The 6,130-nt window shown below is 44.9% G+C and overlaps 1 pseudogene; it reads left to right on the plus strand.

Annotated features, from left to right (window-relative positions):
* Window positions 1–5,287: 5,287 nt before the first annotated feature.
* LOC126102449 (5S ribosomal RNA) lies at window positions 5,288–5,405 on the plus strand (annotated as a pseudogene).
* Window positions 5,406–6,130: the final 725 nt, after the last annotated feature.

The raw sequence follows: 6,130 nt of genomic DNA on the forward strand, positions 1-6,130 counted from the left end.
ACCTTTTCCCTATCGCAGCACTGTCAATGACGGTACTTCGATTGTCTGCCAGTTCATGGTGTCTGCTGCGACGTTGCATTATAAACGACGATTCTCGCTGAAACAAACAATTTTCATTCATACATTTGAAACCGCTAAAAATAATTGATTTCTGAAATAATAGTTTTTCGAGTTTTTATTGCAATTAGTTCCAGTATTAACTTAGACATCTAATAAAGACCGAAAAGTTGTAAGACTGGAGACTGTTTTAGAAAGCCGTTCCAGAGATATATAATCGAAATACTATATAAAACAAATAAAAACAAAACTTACAAGGGAACTGTCCGGTCTGACATGTTGAAACCTGCCCTGACATGTTTTATACAGGTACAGTACAGCAAAAGAAACACAATATCATAATTTTAGCTGTTATTCACACTCAAAACATATTTCAAAAAATATTGAAATTTGTCAAATTCGTAGCTCGCCAGGCAGCCGGAGAAAAAGTATACACCTGCGACGGCACATCGGTAAACAGATAACATAGCGCGACGGGATCATAATTTGTAAAGCGAATTTCAGTTCACATTGATACCTTCTGTGACAATTGTTCACAGTTACTATTCACTCGAACTGCAGGTCATTTATTATCCATAATAATTAGCAGTTGTCTTCGCGGTATCACCAAATGTTGACAACGGATATAAAACTGAATTAGTTTTCTATGTGATTCCTTTACACATACATGCTATCAACACGTGTCGTTGTGCGGGTTACACTGTTTCAGATTAATGTGGACTCCAGTAAATGTTTCAACACTGCAAAGATGAAATATGTAGAACGTGGTCTGCAATCGAAATCACCTACTTCTCTTAAAGATCTACAGATGTATTCTTTGTTAGTTAATTTCTTGGATATTAGAATGATGTCAACATTTCATTAGATGTTGTGGAAACATTAGAAGAAACAGTAAATACCTCTGGCCATCGCGTGAATTGCGGTTCGAACGATGATTGTTGTGTACAGACCACATCAAAACAGAGTACCATCCTGGTACAAAGAAAACGTTTACTGTAATAGCTTTTAGTGACAAAAGAAAGGCTCTAAATTTTCCGGTTAAGCAAAAGAGAGAAAATACGTTTGTAGGTAGGGAATGTGTAAAGCCAGTCTTGTTTCGTAAAATCTGAACTTTGTTTGTATAAATGGAGGAAATATTTCCACGAACTACGAAATATGTGCCTAAATGAAACTCTGAAAATGGTGAAATGAAATCTGTTCAAAAGATTTTGAATTGCTTATGAGAGTCAGTGCACTGCTACTGAGGAAAATCAATGACACTGGTTTCTGGATTGAGTGGGATGAACATTACTGATTTACAGGCTTCTTAAACCTAGTTTAACAGGTTCAGGACATTATAGCGAAGAGTATGTCGCAAAATTACGAAATTTACCTCAGGTAAACTTGTAGAGGAGCTGCCATTAACAGATAACGCTATGGAGATGTTCGCCCCTGATGGGAAGTGGTAGGATGGACCAAAACAATGAAAATTCATACAGTTCCATGGGCTCTAAAATGCATACCTTAAGAGTATGAGTACTACTTTATCTTTGAAACCGCGAAAGCCGGCCGCTGTGGGCGAGCTGTTCTAGGTGCCTCAGTCCGGAACCGCGCTGCTGCTACGGTCGCAGGTTCGAATCCGGCCTTGGGCATGGATGAGTGCGATGTTCTTAGGTTAGTTAGGTTTTAGTAGTTCTAAGTCTAGGTGTCTGATGACCTCAGATGCTAAGTCCCATAGTGCTTAGAGCCATTTGAACCATTTTTAATAAGTTCCCTTTAATTTACGTCTATGGTTTCAAACATTTTGTTAACGGATTACCAGTTTCGGTCTTTAATGACAATCATCAGATCTATTTCGTAAAAACAAAGTCCTAATGTACTGCAGCCATAGTGGCATCGTCAAATGTTAAATGCGGAATCAGCACCAGCATCGTGAAATACACTCCTGGAAATGGAAAAAAGAACACATTGACACCGGTGTGTCAGACCCACCATACTTGCTCCGGACACTGCGAGAGGGCTGTACAAGCAATGATCACACGCACGGCACAGCGGACACACCAGGAACCGCGGTGTTGGCCGTCGAATGGCGCTAGCTGCGCAGCATTTGTGCACCGCCGCCGTCAGTGTCAGCCAGTTTGCCGTGGCATACGGAGCTCCATCGCAGTCTTTAACACTGGTAGCATGCCGCGACAGCGTGGACGTGAACCGTATGTGCAGTTGACGGACTTTGAGCGAGGGCGTATAGTGGGCATGCGGGAGGCCGGGTGGACGTACCGCCGAATTGCTCAACACGTGGGGCGTGAGGTCTCCACAGTACATCGATGTTGTCGCCAGTGGTCGGCGGAAGGTGCACGTGCCCGTCGACCTGGGACCGGACCGCAGCGACGCACGGATGCACGCCAAGACCGTAGGATCCTACGCAGTGCCGTAGGGGACCGCACCGCCACTTCCCAGCAAATTAGGGACACTGTTGCTCCTGGGGTATCGGCGAGGACCATTCGCAACCGTCTCCATGAAGCTGGGCTACGGTCCCGCACACCGTTAGGCCGTCTTCCGCTCACGCCCCAACATCGTGCAGCCCGCCTCCAGTGGTGTCGCGACAGGCGTGAATGGAGGGACGAATGGAGACGTGTCGTCTTCAGCGATGAGAGTCGCTTCTGCCTTGGTGCCAATGATGGTTGTATGCGTGTTTGGCGCCGTGCAGGTGAGCGCCACAATCAGGACAGCATACGACGGAGGCACACAGGGCCAACACCCGGCATCATGGTGTGGGGAGCGATCTCCTACACTGGCCGTACACCATTGGTGATCGTCGAGGGGACACTGAATAGTGCACGGTACATCCAAACCGTCATCGAACCCATCGTTCTACCATTCCTAGACCGGCAAGGGAACTTGCTGTTCCAACAGGACAATGCACGTCCGCATGTATCCCGTGCCACCCAACGTGCTCTAGAAGGTGTAAGTCAACTACCCTGGCCAGCAAGATCTCCGGATCTGTCCCCCATTGAGCATGTTTGGGACTGGATGAAGCGTCGTCTCACGCGGTCTGCACGTCCAGCACGAACGCTGGTCCAACTGAGGCGCCAGGTGGAAATGGCATGGCAAGCCGTTCCACAGGACTACATCCAGCATCTCTACGATCGTCTCCATGGGAGAATAGCAGCCTGCATTGCTGCGAAAGGTGGATATACACTGTACTAGTGCCGACATTGTGCATGCTCTGTTGCCTGTGTCTATGTGCCTGTGGTTCTGTCAGTGTGATCATGTGATGTATCTGACCCCAGGTATGCGTCAATAAAGTTTCCCCTTCCTGGGACAATGAATTCACGGTGTTCTTATTTCAATTTCCAGGAGTGTACATATGAATAACATCACATGCACGAGTCATGTTGTCAGTAGTACTACCGTTTAAAAACCAAACTATGGCTGCAGTAGATTAGGACTTTGTTTTTATGGAACAGATCTTGTGGTGTCACCGCCAGACACCACACTTGCTAGGTGGTAGCTTTAAATCGACCGCGGTCCATTAGTACATGTCGGACCCGCGTGTCGCCACTGTCAGTAATTGCAGACCGAGCGCCACCACACGTCAGGTCTAGAGACACGTACTAGGACTCGGCCCAGTTGTACGACGACTTTGCTAGTGACTACACTGACGAAGCCTTTCTCTCATTAGCCGAGAGATAGTTAGAATAGCCTTCAGCTAAGTCCATGACTACGACCTAGCAAGGCGCCATTAACCATTTCAAGAGAGAGTTCACTTGTATCATCAAGAATGCTGTATACAAATGATGGATTAAAGTTAAGTATTCCAGCAGCTGCGTACTTTTCTTTATAGCATTCATTGCGTATTCTGTTTCAGACTAAACGCAAGCCGGCGTGAGTTGACGCGTGCCCTTTCGGCTTCCTCGCCTTGTGTCTGGACTGTCTTGTCTAGACACAACAGATCAGATGATGGTCATTAAAGACCGAAACCGGTAATCTGTTAACAAAAGTTTGTGACCATAGACGTAAAGTAAAGGGAACTTATTACATATATGGGTCACTGTTTCTTCGGGACGATGCCGCAGCTTGTGAAACTAGTGCCATGTCTGAACCTTTTTTTTAAAAAAAAATCACGAAATAAATCTCTTCTACTGACCACTCTTTCTTTCCCAGGACCAAAACAAGGAAAAAAATTTCGTTAGCCTTGGCCTCTAAAATGCGTACATTAAAGGCTATGAGTAGTTCTTCATTTTTGATACCATGAAACAAATCTCTTCTACCGCAAGTTTTTTGTTTCTCACATTTTTTAGCGGTGATAGTGCCGAAAAAAACTATAAAAATATATCCAGTAAACATGGGCTCTAAAGTGTATACCTTAAGAGCGATGAGCACTTCATATCTTATACTGTGAAACTGAGAGGTGGTACTATGAACGAAAACAAGAAAAACTGTTCAATAAACATGGGCTGTTAGCTGCTGAGACACACGTCTCTTCTACTCATGGCTCTTAACATGCACATTTTAGAGCCTGTGATTACTGGACATATTTTTCTTGTTTTGGTCCATATCACTTCCTCCCAAAATATGGAAAAGAAGGAGCTTACATTAGAAGACCTATGTTTCGCAGTATAGAAGACGAAGAAGTACTGATCGGTCGTAAGGTATGCATTATAGAGCGTATGTTTACTACAGTTATTTGCTTCGAATGATCCATCCAGCCTTATCCTTGGTATTTATCGTTTCTCCTAGGATTCCGTGTGAACGAGAGTCGTTGTATATCCGTCATAGCCGAAAGTGGAATCTGACAGAACCTAATACCTCATAATGTATAGTCACTACGCGACGTCACTATAGTGTATAGTTACTATGAGAAAGTAAAACTGGCTTAAAACAGGGGTGCGTTACAGTACCACTGTTGTCCATAATACATGTTTGTGTTATGCTGGATGTGGAGCAGCATATCAAGTTATTACCACCCTTGATAACCTCTACGAGGAAGAGGCTATAAACGAAACGAAAGGACTTTTCGAAATGGGAATAGAAATGTAAGGGGAACAGATACCATTGGTAAGGTACGCTGACAACACAATTTTTATCCCTGAATAGTTGAAGGACTTACAAGACCTGGCTGGTTTTTAAAAGACCTAATGAAACGAATCGAGAGCATACTTAGGAAAGCGAAGATGAAGACTAGTAAGATAGAGAATGAAATGCGTAACATAAAGCAGCGTCAGAATTAATTTCGATATCTTAAAAGCCAGGCAACGGCCTTGCCGCAGTGGATACACCGGTTCTCGTGAGTTCACCGAAGTTAAGCGCTGTCGGGCGTGGCCGGCACTTGGATGGGTGACCATCCGGGCCGCCATGCGTTGTTGCCATTGTTCGGGGTGCACTCAGCCTCTTGATGCCAATTGAGGTGCTACTCGACCGAATAGTAGCGGCTCCGGTCAAAGAAAACCATCAAAACGACCGGGAGAGCGGTGTGCTGACCACACGCCCCTCCTATCCGCATCCTCAATGAGGATGACACGGCGGTCGGATGGTCCCGATGGGCCACTTGTGGCCTGAAGACGGAGTGCTTTTAAAAGCCAGATTACACAAGATAACTGAGACAAAGAAGATAATTTTAAATGTATTGGCATAGTCGACAAAAATTGTCACCAAAGAAAGATGTCTACCTGTAATAGATACAGTTATGGAAATGACGATAAAATTCATTGAAGTAGTGAATCCCAAATTATAAATCAGTGCCCGACCGGTATATATTGGGCTTTCCACCCACAAGGGATCGCCAATGATTGCTTGTTCGAGGTTAGTGAAAATCCTTCCTCGAAACTTCAGCGGTAGTCAACGTCGAAGTACAGAGAAGAGCAATGTTTCCCGCTAAAGATGCCTTACTGTGAAAGACTTATTATTGACACGGGTGCCGTTGCGAGTCGGCTTCCTTCGATAGGAATGCACATCAGTTCTCTAAACGTGCGCCACCATAAGAAACATAACGGAGGTGTCAGCTTTCTTGCTGGTGTGCGATCATCCTGAAGCCTCCTGAAGACCCGTTGAGTGGATAAGTCTGCATGCGTCACATCGCAATCGGTCATCCTGC

Source organism: Schistocerca cancellata, chromosome 9 (assembly GCF_023864275.1).
Source record: "Schistocerca cancellata isolate TAMUIC-IGC-003103 chromosome 9, iqSchCanc2.1, whole genome shotgun sequence".
NCBI lineage: Eukaryota > Metazoa > Arthropoda > Insecta > Orthoptera > Acrididae > Schistocerca > Schistocerca cancellata.